General features: G+C 41.2%; 1 long non-coding RNA gene across 1 annotated transcript; it reads right to left on the bottom strand.

The window, feature by feature from the left end:
• Positions 1 to 10020: 10020 nt before the first annotated feature.
• On the bottom strand, positions 10021 to 13319 carry LOC118852869. The gene is made up of 2 exons (XR_005010629.1): positions 13061 to 13319; positions 10021 to 12570 (listed from the first exon to the last, which is right to left on the bottom strand). It is a non-coding gene; the product is annotated as an uncharacterized LOC118852869 (long non-coding RNA).
• Between the last annotated feature and the right edge of the window lie 15 nt (positions 13320 to 13334).

The raw sequence follows: 13334 nt of genomic DNA, 5'->3' as shown, positions 1-13334 counted from the left end.
ATTATTTATTGTTTGTATGACTTTTTCTTTTAGCGGCTCATTCTTTAAGATTAGCCTCCAAGTAATTTTTAATATATTTTTCAATGGCTTTTTATTGAATGTAATTTTTATTGCATTATGATCTGAAAAGAATGCATTTAATATTTCAGCTTTTGACTACAAAATTTTTATGTCCTAGTACATAATGGGTTTTTGTAAAAGTATAATGTGCCAGTTCTCTCCAGATGTCTATCATATCTAGCTTATCTAAGATTTTATTAATCACCTTGACTTCTTATTTTTCAGTTAGATTTATCTAGCTCTGAGAGGGGAGGGTTGAAGTCCCCCACTGTCATAATTTTGCTTTCTATTTCCACATGTAATTCATTTACCTTTTCCTTTATAAATGTGGATACTATAGCATTTGGTACATATATGTTTACTGTTAATATTACTTCATTATCTATTATATCTTTTACTACAATGTAGTTTCCCTGCTTATTTCTTTTAATGAAATCTATTTTAGCTTTAACTTGTCTGAGATCATGATTACTACCTCTGCTTTTTTTTTTATATCAGCTAAAGCACAATAAATTCTACTGCAGCCCTTTATTTTTATTCTATGTGTGTCTTTCACTTTTTAAATATGTTTCATGTAAACAATGTATTGTTGGGTTCTAGTTTTTGATCCATTCTGCTATCCATTTACATTTTATGGGTGAATTCTTCCTATTCCCATTCATAGTAATGATTAGCTGTGTTTTCCTCCATCCAGTTTTTCCCAAGTTTATTCTTCTCTCTCTCTTTTTACCCTTTCCCTCCAAAAACTGTTTACTTCTGACTACTGCCTCCCTAATCCATACACCCTTCTAAGAGTTCCTCCCTTATTCTATTCCCTTGCTCTATTTCTCTGTAAGTTGACTTTTATACCCAACTAGATGTATATGTTATTCCTTCTTTAACCCAGTTCCAATGAAAATAAGGTTACTGAGCTACCTACCCTTCACCCTATCCTCCCCTCCATGATAAAGGTTCTTCCATTCACCCTTCTTTTACATGAGATAATTTGCTCCATTTTACCTCTTCCTACACAATTTTATTTTTTAGGATTATCCCATCATAATCAACTCAACCCCAAGCCCTCTATCTATGTATATTCTAACTATCCTAGTAATCATAACATTTTTAAAAGTTACAATATCATTTTCCCATATAGGAAGTAAACAGATTAACCTTATTAAATCCCTTGTGATGAGTCTTTTATGTTTACCTTCTTATATTTCTCCAGACTCTTGTATTTCTAAATAAAATTTTCTGTTCAGTTCTAGTCTTTTCCTTAAGAATACCTGAAAGTCCTTCAGTTCATTAAATATCTATTTTTCCCCTTGCAAGATTACACTCAGCTTTGCTGAGCAGGTTATTCTTGTTTGCTAACTCAGATTCTTTGTTCTTTGGAATATCATATTCTATGCCTTTTGGTCTCTTAAAGTAGAAACTGCTAAATCTTGTATTTTCTGTAGCTCCACAATATTTGAATTATTTCAAGCTGCTTATAATATTTTCTCTTTGACCCTGAGAAACTTGGATATAATGTTCTTGTGAGTTTTCATTTTGGGATCTCTTTCAGGCAGTGATCAGTGGATTTTTTCAATTTCTATTTTGTCCTCTAGTTCTAAAACTTCAGGGCAATTTTCCCTAATAATTTCTTGAAGCGTAGTGTCTAGGCTCTTTTTTTGATTGTGACTTTCAAGTAGTCCAACAATTCTTTGTATTATTTCTCTTTGATCTGTTTTCCAGGTCTGTTTTGCTAATGAAAGAGTTAATGTTCTCTTCTGTTTTTTACCCTTCTGATTTCATTTTATTATTTCTTGATGTTTTATGAAGCCATTAGCTTTCACTTGCCTAATTCTAATTTTTAAGGAGTCATTTTCTTCAGTAAGTTTTTGGATTTCTTTTTCCAATTGGGTGACTTTCTTTTCATAATTGTCTTGATTTTCTTGCATTACTCTGATTTCTTTGCCCATTTTTTCCTCTACCTCTTTTATTTCATTTTAAAAATCCTTTTAAAGCTCTTCTAAGAACTCTTTTTGGGCTTGTGACCATTAAACATTTTTGTTTGAAGCTTTATAAGTAGCTGTTTTGACTTCATTGTCTTCTTCTGAGTTTGAACCCTGATCTTTTCTATCACCATAGTAATTATCTATGGTCAGGTTCTTTCTGTCATTTACTCATTTGTAAACAATGGCCTATGTCTTGGCTTTTAAATTTATGTTACAGTTGGGCTCTGTTCCCAGTACGTGGGAGATAATGTCTCAAACTTCAGGATTTTTATGCTATTGTTTTCAGAGCTCTATTTGGGGGTCTTTGACTTTTTGGTTCTTCCAATGCGCTGAGGCACAGGAAGGCCAGGTGTGGTCCCTACTCTTCTAGCTCGTGCCCTGATCAATGAGTGACCTCATGTACTCCTCTCTCCCCTGAGCCATGACCAGAGCCCCTAGTATGGCTGCCACCACAAACACTTCTGCTTCTTGTGGTCCCTCAGCTGACTGCAGGTGTCAGCCTACCCCTCTGCCCTGGAACTGAAATCAGGGACTCCTCTCTCTTGGGAATGACCACAACTAGCATGCCCCTTGCCTCTTTGTGATTTCACTCATTGGTATCTGCTCACTCCTCTTTACCTACAGCTACAGCCTGGGACTATGCCTGACCAATGCCTCTCAGCCCCATGTCCAGTGGAGGTCTCCCCCCTGCCCAAATCTTCCCCTGATCACCACTGGATCCCCATACCCTGTGGGGAGAAAATTTTCAAAACATTGGCTGCTCCTGACACAGCTGCCTCCCCTTCACCCCTCAACAGGGCTGCTTGTTGTTGTTTATTGGAAGGTATATGCACTTCACTCCTGTCCAGACCATCACTCAGGCCAGATCTTTCCTAACATACTCCCAAGTTGTCTTAGTCTGGATAACTGCTTTATCCCAACTTTTAATTATTTCTGCTACTCTAAAATTCACTTTGAGGCATTATTTTGGGGGAATTTGGGAGAACCAGGTAATTTCTTGCCTTATTCTGCCATCTTCCCACAATTCCCTCTTCCCACTTGTTTACATTCTCTATGAATGTTTTTCTATAGATAATTCATAGAACCACCCCTTGTCCCCATCCTTAATACAGACAGTTTTAGCTCTTCCTAAATGGACCACTCTGCAGACCTCCAGGTAAAGAAGAAATGCAAGTGCGGCTGTGGAGGTGGGGAAGGGAGACAGGAAAGGGACCGTTTGCCTGTGGGAGGAAGGGGCTGGCACACATGGGGCTAGGACAGAGAAGCAAGCAGGTGGAGGAACACAAAGAGGCTAGGGCTAGCCATGTGGGGGCCTTGCCGGAACCGAAAGGAAGAACATGTAGGGGGCAGACACATGGGAACCAGACTTGGAAACTGTCTGCAATGGTTATTTGCAAGTCAAGACAAGGTGACAAGCATTTATGAAGCACTTACTATGTGCCAGGTATGTGTAGATCACAGGGATACAAATATAAACAACTGGACATGTTGGTGAAATCTAGAGAGAAACACAGCTGGGAGGGGAAGGAAGCATAGCTGCGTGGTCTTATCTCCAAAATGGAGGCCTTGGAAAGAACACACCAATGGGAGATGTGGGATGTTGGGGGGAGAGGGATGATCCAGGGTGAGAAGATGCCAAGTGCTGAGGTTAAATTCCAGGGTGAGAAGGCAGTTGAGCTTTGGTGGAGAAGTCCAGAGAGAGTTAAAAGCATAGCAGGGAAGGGGAATGGAAGCATGGCCAGCTTAGGCCAATCACCAAAATGAAGGCCTAGGAAAGAACTTACCAGGGGGAGGAGGGCCAGCATGGTAAAGGGATCTTTGGGGACTTAAGAGGGATCTTCAAGGAAAAAACAATCAGAGTGGTGATGAATGAAGCATTAGGCCTTTTACTATTTCTTTTAATTCATAAAAGGGGAAACGGGGGGGGGGGGGGGGGGGGGGAGAGGCGCAAAGGGGGGATGGGGAGGGGCAGGGCAGGAGGGAGGCCAGAGGGGAGACAACAGTGGCAAAGACAAAAACATTAAACTAAGTCAGTCATTGGGACTTTGAATGTGTGGGTCTTCGAAGGCAACAGGAGGAAGGGGGCTCATTAATGGCCCTTCAGCTAGGCTGCTTTTGGCCAGCATGCCCAGCTCCCCTGAGATCCTTATTTATTTCTCTTAGTAGGGGTGTGGGATGCCTGAGTTGCAATCACTTTGACCTTGTGGCAGCTCCCTGAGGCAGCTGAAGTTCATGGGTTTTATAGGGAGGAGGGGCAGATTCCTGCTTAGGCAAATTTGCTTGGTTCCCCATTTCTGAAATCAGTCACAGAGGTACTATTGGCTGGGGGTGGGGTGGGGGGGTCCTGCCGAATCAAAGAGGAAGTACAAGCATGAAGCCAGGAAGTTTCCAGGGCCTGGCGGGGTGTGGGCATTAGGAAGGGAACGCATTTCTAGTGTCTAGAGTAGAGGCTTATGTGAGACTACAGGTATCAGAGAGGTCTAAAGGTTCTGCCTCTTTTTGGATTATGATATGATCTCTTTTGTTGGTGGCCTTCTTCTAGGAAGGTAATGTAGAGGAGAGGCCATTGGACTCAGTCAGGAAATCCTGAGTTCAAATCCTGCTACAGATACTAACTATAAGACCGTGGGCAAGTGACTTGGCCTCTTTGGCCAGTTTTCTCAGCTTTAAAATAAGTGGGTTGGACTCAGTGGTCCCTTGCTGCTATAATCCTATGAACTTTGTACATTTTGTGGGTGCCAGCTGAGCCTTCAGACTGTCTATTTTATACCTTATTCTTGCCACAGGACTGGCTTACTCCCTCTTTCTGATGAGACATTTCCTCAATGCTATCCTGAATGCTTTTTTATTTGGGCGGAGATCACTCTTAGAAATACACTGGTCCATTTGGGTCACCTGAAACTTGGATTCCTCAGATGCTATTGTTCTGTGATTCACAACTGTGGAGCATCATGGGAAGAATGTTCATGTTGAAGAGAGGCTCTTTCTCCTGGGAACAGTATAGGATGACTAAAAGCACTGTGTAATTTCCCAAATGCAAGCCAGCCCACTCTTCCTCATATTCGATTCTGGGTTCACCCTGTTGTCCTTTTGCTGCGGATGAAAAAATATGAATTTTTGTAAATGGCTGATAACAACTTAAGATATTGTTTTGCTCAAGGAGAATTTATATTCCAAGGAGTACAAAACCTTTTCCACGTCATGGACTCCCTTAGTAATCCTGTGAAGCCTAAGTCCATGTGTTTTTTTAAATGCATAAAATAAAATATATAAAGGAAACAAATTGCAGTGAAATAAAGAAGCATTTTCCTCTACCCCCTGAAGGAGGCCATGGACCCCAGGTTAAGAATTTCAGCCTTAAATTAAACAAAAAAAAATTCCTGAGAAAAATTTCAGGTACAAGTACACAGGGAAACCTTGCCTAGCTCTCTCCTAGATCCTCAGTGCTATCATGTGTTCTGTCTTTCTTTTTGCAGGAGGATCTGAGAAACTAATTCACACTAACATGCTAATGACCTGTGGTACTAATCTTAAGAATATTTGCATTTAAAAAGAGGACTGACAGAATAGAGAACAATGATAACACAAAAGATTATCGAATCTCTAATAGTGGGACTTTTAGATACTGTGGGGGGGATATTTTAAGGATTTTCTGGCCTCCCTATGATCACTTCATGGCAAATGGAATAGGAAGTAGCCCAGGTTGACTTCTAGAGCAAGCAAATCCTGCAGAGCATTGTGAGTAAAAGAAAGAGGTGCTAAGTGATTGGAAGTTCCCCAGGAACTGTGAAATCAGGACAAGAGTTACTGATTTCCTTGAGCTTCATTGACAAAAGGAAAATGAGAAAAAAGCCTTGCTTCCTTCTTAGGGGTTAAAAGTAGAGTGGAAAGAGAAAGAGAACAAAGACTTTTTTTCTTACATATCCAGGGAGAATAGGTCCTGGCACAGGAATGGTCTCTGGCAACTGGACAAATATATTCAGAACCAAGGGGCCTAGAAGTGGAATTTATCTCCTAACCTGGACAATGTGGGATGCTGATTTTTGTGTACCTATAATTTCCTCTCAGTTTCTATAATTTGCAACTTTGTTAATATTTTTACCTATAACAAAGTAATTATTACACTCAAGGCAACTGTCCTGAGCACATGCATATGCATGTGTGTGCGTGTGCGTGTGCGTGTGCGTGTGTGTGTGTGTGTGTGTGTGTGTGTGTGTGTGTTCCTTCCTGTGAGCAGATTGTTGCCCCCAGGAGAACATAACATCTCTGAGGAGAAGAGGCCATTGTATGTATTTAGTTATTTTCATGTTTCTGTCTCCCATTTGAGCTATAACCAGCACAGTGCCTGGCACATAGTAGGCACTTAATAAGTGCCTACTGTTGTTCGTCTTTCATTTTCAAAGAGGACCAGTGACATCAGGGGGTGATGTTTTAACTCGTGCATGATTTGGATTTAAGTGGGCAGAGTTGCACAGAGTTGTCAGCCTCACTCTCTCTTTCAGAGTTATGAAAGTCCAGTGACCGGACAAAAGTCAGAGTAACTGGCAATGGCCTGGGATACAGTGGAAGACCTTGGTGTCTTCGATAACCAACCAAGCTCAAGGTGCTCCACAGCTCCTGCTTCAGCCGTCTTCATGGCCACTGAAACAAATGATTCTCATTCACCCATTCCACTGGGGGAAGTCTTCACATCCCCCTAACTCGCCCACAGGTTTGAGGTTTGTGGGTTATACTCAACCTGGTTTAACCCATCTGTGGAGACAGTTCACAGGGTGCGGCCACTGTTTACGTTATAGTTTCTTAGAGCCACAGGTGAACGTTACGTGACAGACGGACACCAAAGGTGGATGAGCAGCCTCCAAGAGGCTCTGCAAGCCCTCACACCAGAGGTGTTAGCCCTCCATGAATACGCCATACACTCGATGGCATTAAATACTTACTGACTGACTATATTTCTTGTATGCATTTATTTTCATGTTTATCTCCCCCATGTGAGTTCCTCAAGGGCAGAGATTGTTTTTGTCTTTCTTTTTATCTCCAGTGTCTGTCCCTGAGCACCAGTAAGCTCCTAATAAACGGTTATTGATTTTACAAATGAAGCAGCCTTGCTTTAGAGAGGTCACATGACTTGCCTGTCGATGGTCCCAGAATTGGCAAGTAGACACAGCCAGTAAGAATTGGAATCGATACAGTACTCTTGGCCCTGCACTGCCTGCCTCTCAGCCCTCTCAGCAACGGGCAGTACTGTAGCAACAAAGAGTAAAGAACTCATATTGTTCCACTCTTTGTGTACAGCCAAACCGATACTTTCTTGTCTTTTCAGTTAAGTGTATTTTGTATGGTTTTCTCCTCCATTAGTTGTAGGTAGTTTGATGTAGAATGCTGTATTTTAATCATAATTGGAAATTGTTTTTGTAAAGATCCTATTATTCGATCTTTACCAAAGACATACTCCAGCGGCTCTTAAGGGCTGTGACAGCAGAGTGTAAGTTCTTACCAGGCTGGAAGGGCTTCAAGTCCTGGACATCCAACAGACTAGGGTGCAGCTAGGTGGACAGAGAGCTGGGCCTGGAGTCAGGGAGACCTGAGTTCAAATGTGACCTCAGACTCTTACTAGTTGTGTGACCCTGGGCAAGTCAAATAATCCTGTTTTCCTTAGTTTCCTCACCTGTAAAATGAGCTGGAGAAGCAAATGGCAAGCCACTCCACCATCTCTACCAAGAAGACACCAAACTGGATTGAGAAGAGTTGGAGAAGACTGAAACTGGGGCAGCTAGGTGGTGCCGTAGTGCTGAGTGCCGAGCCTTGGAACCAAGAAGACTCATATTACTGAGTTCAAATCTGAACTGGGACACTTACTAGGTATGTGACCCTGGGCAAAATCATTTAACCTTGTTTGCCTCAGTTTCCTCACCTGTAAAATAAGCTGGAGAAGGAAATGGCAAACCACTTCATTATCTTTGCCAAGAAAACCTCAAATGGGGTCAAGAAGGGTGGGCCATAACGGGAAACAACTGAACAAGAATAAATACCAACAGCAGTTGCAGGAAATGAAAAAGAACAGTTCTGTGATGAATCTGACAAGGTGTTCTAAGCTATTCAACATATGACTTCAACGTGAAAGTAGGCCTGGGGAGGTCAGCACAAGACATCTTGGAAAGTTCATCTCAGGATGAAAGCGGACGAGAGCCAAACATTTGCAGATTGATGTCTACATCATGAATACTTTTTTACAAAAATAAAGTTAAAAATCGCCGGTTGTGGTGACATAAAATGAAATTGAGAATCTCCTAATAATCTGTAAACACAAACACTTCAGTCATTCAAAATGCCATGTGTTCAGATCATCAGAGGGTAAGAGAAGAGGTTCAAGAAGGGACCATATTAAAAGAATGGGTGAAGATAAGAGAATACTGCTTCAAGTTATAGCAGTTCCAGCCCAACCTTTTAAAACAAGCTGCCAACTCTGAAAAAATGGGAAATGGACAAAAGTTAAGGTTAAGAACTCTTTTGTCCTTTTGTAAAAGTTAAATGAATAAAAAACATTTACTATGTGGTAGATGCTGAAAGCATTGAGAAACCACCTCAGCCAGAAAACATTTATTCTCCTTGCCAAATGGCACTACATTGGCAGTCAAGAGTGACACTAATTTCGAGTACAACCTCATTTATAAAACATTACTGAGCAGAATTAAAGAACAGTAGCAGGGTTCTCTCTCTCTCTCTCTCTCTCTCTCTCTCTCACACACACACACACACACACACACACACACACACACACACATACACACACACACACACACACACATACATACACACACACATACACACACACACACACACACACACACACACACACACCCTCCTGAAAAGTAGTCAAAGAGGCAGCAATGAACAAAGGAATAAAGAAATAAAACATTTCTTAAGCACCTACTATGTGTCATGTACTGTGCTAGGTGCTGGAGAAAAATTGAGACATGCCTTGGTTTCAAGGAAGGCATGTCTCAATTTTTCTCCTTGTATAGTCTAATTGAGGGAGACAACTTATCAAAGAAAGCTCAGCTGTACAGCAGATGGAAAAGGCCAGCAAATTCTAAAGGTGGCACTGGTGAAATGGTAAGACCAAAAGATCCTTAGGTTACATAAGGAATTAAACCTACAGTCTCAGGGGTCCTGCAGGGCAAGGCAGATTCTAAGTTTTGGAGGATTTTAGGAGGCAGTGGCAGAACTGCTGGTAAGGCCTAGCAGTCCTCCAGCTCTTTAGAAAAATGGGAGTTATACTCTCATCACAGTTGGCTGAAGGAGGGAATAACATACACACTCAATTGGGTATCTTACCCTACAGGAAAGTAGGGGGAAGGGGATAAGGGAGGGTGATAGAAAGGAGGACAGATTGGGGGAGGGGGTAGTCAGAAGCAAACACTTCTGAAAAGGGACAGGGTTAAAGGAGAAAATAGAATGAATGGGGGGCGGGATAGGATGGCAGGAAATCTAGTTAGTCTTTCACAACATGACTATTATGGAAGTGTTTTGCATAATGACACACACCTAACCTATGTTGAATTGCTTGCCTTCTCAATGAGGGTGGGTGGGGAGGGAAGAAGGGAGAGAATGTGGAACTCAAAGTTTTAAAAACAAATGTTAAAAATTGTTTTTACATGCAACCAGGAAATAAGATATACAGGCAATGGGTTATAGAAATTTATCTTGCCCTAGAAGAAAGTGAGGGGGAAGAAGATAAGGGGTGGGGGTGGGGTGATAGAAGGGAGGGCAGACTGGGAAAAGGCTAATCAGAATGCATGCCATCTTGGGGTCTGAGGGAGGGGAGAGGTGGGAGAAAATCTGGAACTCAAAATCTTGTGGAAAGGAATGTTGAAAACTAAAAATAAATACATTAATCTAAAAACAATGGGAGCTAGATTTGAGATGCAGCCAAGCCACATTATTCCATAGGTGAATTCAGAAGGAAAACAAAAGGGAACAGATTTTTGGCACTTTAATAGTGATAACTCCTATTTAGGCAATCTTCTCTCATAGGCAATGGTAATATAATTAACACAGTTGTACCCTACCACTTTAGTAGCAATGGTAATTTAAGAACATGAAATCAGGATGAACAGCTAAATCCAGATCAAATATATAGAGAAGAAATCTGGGCTGAGATGATTTAATTTTAAAATTATTCTGGGATCAGTTCTCAAGATACCTCAAAAAGGGAAAATAACGATTCCGAAAGAAACTTAAGATCACAGACAGTACTTTTAATGACAAAATAAGGGAACTGAGTAGGCTAACTTCTCATTTTTATAAAACCTTTCCTTTCCCTCCCAATTCCTGCCATTGTTTTTCCTTTTATTCGTTGAAAAATATTTTGATGTCTTTTGTCTTCACATTGTAGTCATTTCTTAATTTTTTGTTTTTATCACCTTATTGCAGTCATTTCAACCCCTTTCCTACCCCCTCTCAGTTTGAGCCTTGTGACAAAAAAACAACAAATCAAGGACATTCAGTCCAGTGATCACATCTAATAAGATAGATAATATTCTGACCCAGTAGTCTCCTGCTTCTCAGATGTGAAGGGGAGATAGATCTCTTCTGTTCCTTGAGACCTTCACAGGTTTTTCTTCTACTCAGACTTAAACTTTTTTTTCAATGATCTTTTCATTTACATTTTACAAGTCATTGTATACATTGGCCTCTTGGTTCTGCTTATTTCAATCTGTATCAGTTCATGAAAACTCTTCCATGTTTCTCTGAATTCTTCCTATTCATCATTTCTTGCTGCACAACAATATTCTATAACATCATATACCATAGGTCTCTTCCCCTCCCAACTATTCTCCCAATCTGTGGGCACCCACTTTGTTTTTAGATCTTTGCTACTACAAAGAGTGCTATTAGGAATATTTTGGTGTATACTGGAGCTTTCTGTCTTTGACTTCTTCCAGGTATACGACTGATTGTGGGACTGCTAGGACAAAGGATATGGACAATTTAACTATTTTTTTGGTATAATTCCATACTGAGATCCAGACTGGCTGTACCATTTCAACAGTGACTATTCCATTCCTTCACCTCTATAAAATCTTCGTAAGAATGAAATTTTTTTTTCTGTGAAGTTTGGATTCAGTCAAAGGGCCGAACTTGACAACCCAGGAGGCCAAATGTGGCCTCAAGCCTGAAGGTTCCCCACCCCAAGAGTATTCTCAATGAAAACATTAGAAAGGCACAGACTTTTGTGAACAATTTTCTACAGCAGTTAATTAACATCTTTACAATTACACAATAGGCTGATATAGAGGATAAAAGATCCCACAGGTTTTTTATTAATCAATTTTAAGAAAGCATTTGACTCAGCAAAGAAAACACAGTCTTGAAGGCTCTGACTAGATAAGGTACCTCCCATGGGTACATCATAATCATAAAAAAATCTCTGTGATACATATAACTACAAAGATGACTTTGTTCAATGATTCACCTAATATCAAGATCAAGTGATGTATCAAAGAGGGAGAAGCATGTTTATCTACACTGTTTGCCGGTGTCTTGGAGCATGGCATCATACGTGAAAAGTTCTTGCTTTGGAGTCAGTTCAAATTCTGACTCAGATACTTCCTAGCTGTGTGAATGCGAGAAAGTCATTTAACTCCTCTCAGCCTCAGTCTCCTCATTTGTAAAATGTGGATAATAACATCTTTTTCACAGGGTTTCTGAGATGATCAAATGAAATAATGGAATAAAACATGTTGCAAACCTCAAAGCGCTCTACATGAATGTGAGCTATTATAATTATTACTATTGTTTGTCCTAAACAGGATTCTGTGTTGATGGAGAAATTCTTCAAATCCTCCTATTTGCATTGCAAATTCTATTGAGATCTGGAACATTACAAAGTCATTGTCAGTAAAATTAACAGGAATGTAAAAAAAAATTTGGTCTTACCATCCACATTGGGGGAACAGATGGCAGAAAAAACTGCCCAAGCTGTGTTTTGCATCTAGGTCAGTAGCCCATCATATTACTCCAGTAATGGGCAATAATAATACATTGCTAGCATTTATATAGTATCTTAAGGATTGCAAAGCACTTTGCATATGTTATTTTATGCTCACAACAACCCTGTGAGATTGGAGCTATTATCCCCGTTGTTCAGAGGAAGAAATTTAGGCCTAGGGAGGTTAAGTGATTTGCCCAAGTTCACACAGGTAATTAGCATCACAGAATGTGAAACCAGATCCTCTGACATCAGAGTCAGTGCTCAGGGCTGCCTCCTCGAATTGCAAGGTGCTTCCAACGATTCCAAACTACCCAAGACTACAAAAACCCCACCATCTCAACATCAAAATCCTTCAGGCGTTTCCATACGACTGCAAACCATGAAAGGAGAATCAGCGTTAGAAGTGAAAAGGTGCCTAGGGGTCGGGAAGACTCATCTTCCTGAGTTCAAATCTGGTGGTCTGAGACGGTCACTCCTGTGCCCCTGGACAAGTCACTTAACCTTCTGCCTCAGTTTCCTCATTGGTAAAATGAGCTGGAGAAGAAACGGCAAATTACTGCGGTGTATCGGACACAACTGAACACAACAAAATGTTTACATAGGCTATAATTAGATACTAAAGACGATTTGCCCCCAGAAGTAGTTAAAAAGCATTAAAAAAAAAGGCATATCTAGATGGGAAAGTAGGTGCATTCACTGGTCAAGTAGCATGAATGAGAGACCAGAGATGCACAGCTCAAGCGGTAGGTAAATTTGTAGCCAGGAGATAAGAAAAGAATCATCCTGTTAGGAAAAATCCCAGGAAGGGTTTATGGGAAAAGATGGATTAGAATCCACAGGAGGAGCAAGGCTGGAGCTGCTAGCTGGCCATGGTTGGAATGCCCATCCACCAAATACGAAAGTACCTGCTGTTTTTACAAAAAACAAACCGAACTCCCAGTATCCTCACCAAATTCCATAGTCTCTGGCCTCCCCTAGGCCCCACCCAGATCACCCTCTCCGCCAAATCACCCTCTGCTCAAACCTTGTCACTTCAGCTAGGGAGTGAGATGCCGGGTGGTTTCTGCCGCAGCTTCTCGGCTGTGGCCTCAGTGGAAACCTCTCGATTTCCCTCCCCCTCCAGTGTGTTGCAGTTGCAGGTTGAAAGGAAGTGAAAATGAAATTGACTTTTCTGAGAAATGATGAAAGCAGCCCTGCGGGCCAATGAGATGCGCCGCCAAACTTCCGCACCTCTCCCAGCGCCGACTGATTTCCACCCTCTTCCTCCTCCCCTCCCCCGTCCCAGCCCCCCTCTCCCC

Source organism: Trichosurus vulpecula, chromosome 6 (genome assembly GCF_011100635.1).
Source record: "Trichosurus vulpecula isolate mTriVul1 chromosome 6, mTriVul1.pri, whole genome shotgun sequence".
Classification (NCBI taxonomy): Eukaryota; Metazoa; Chordata; class Mammalia; order Diprotodontia; family Phalangeridae; genus Trichosurus; species Trichosurus vulpecula.
Note: the sequence above shows the minus strand (reverse complement) of the source record. Positions and strands in the feature narration are given on the sequence as shown.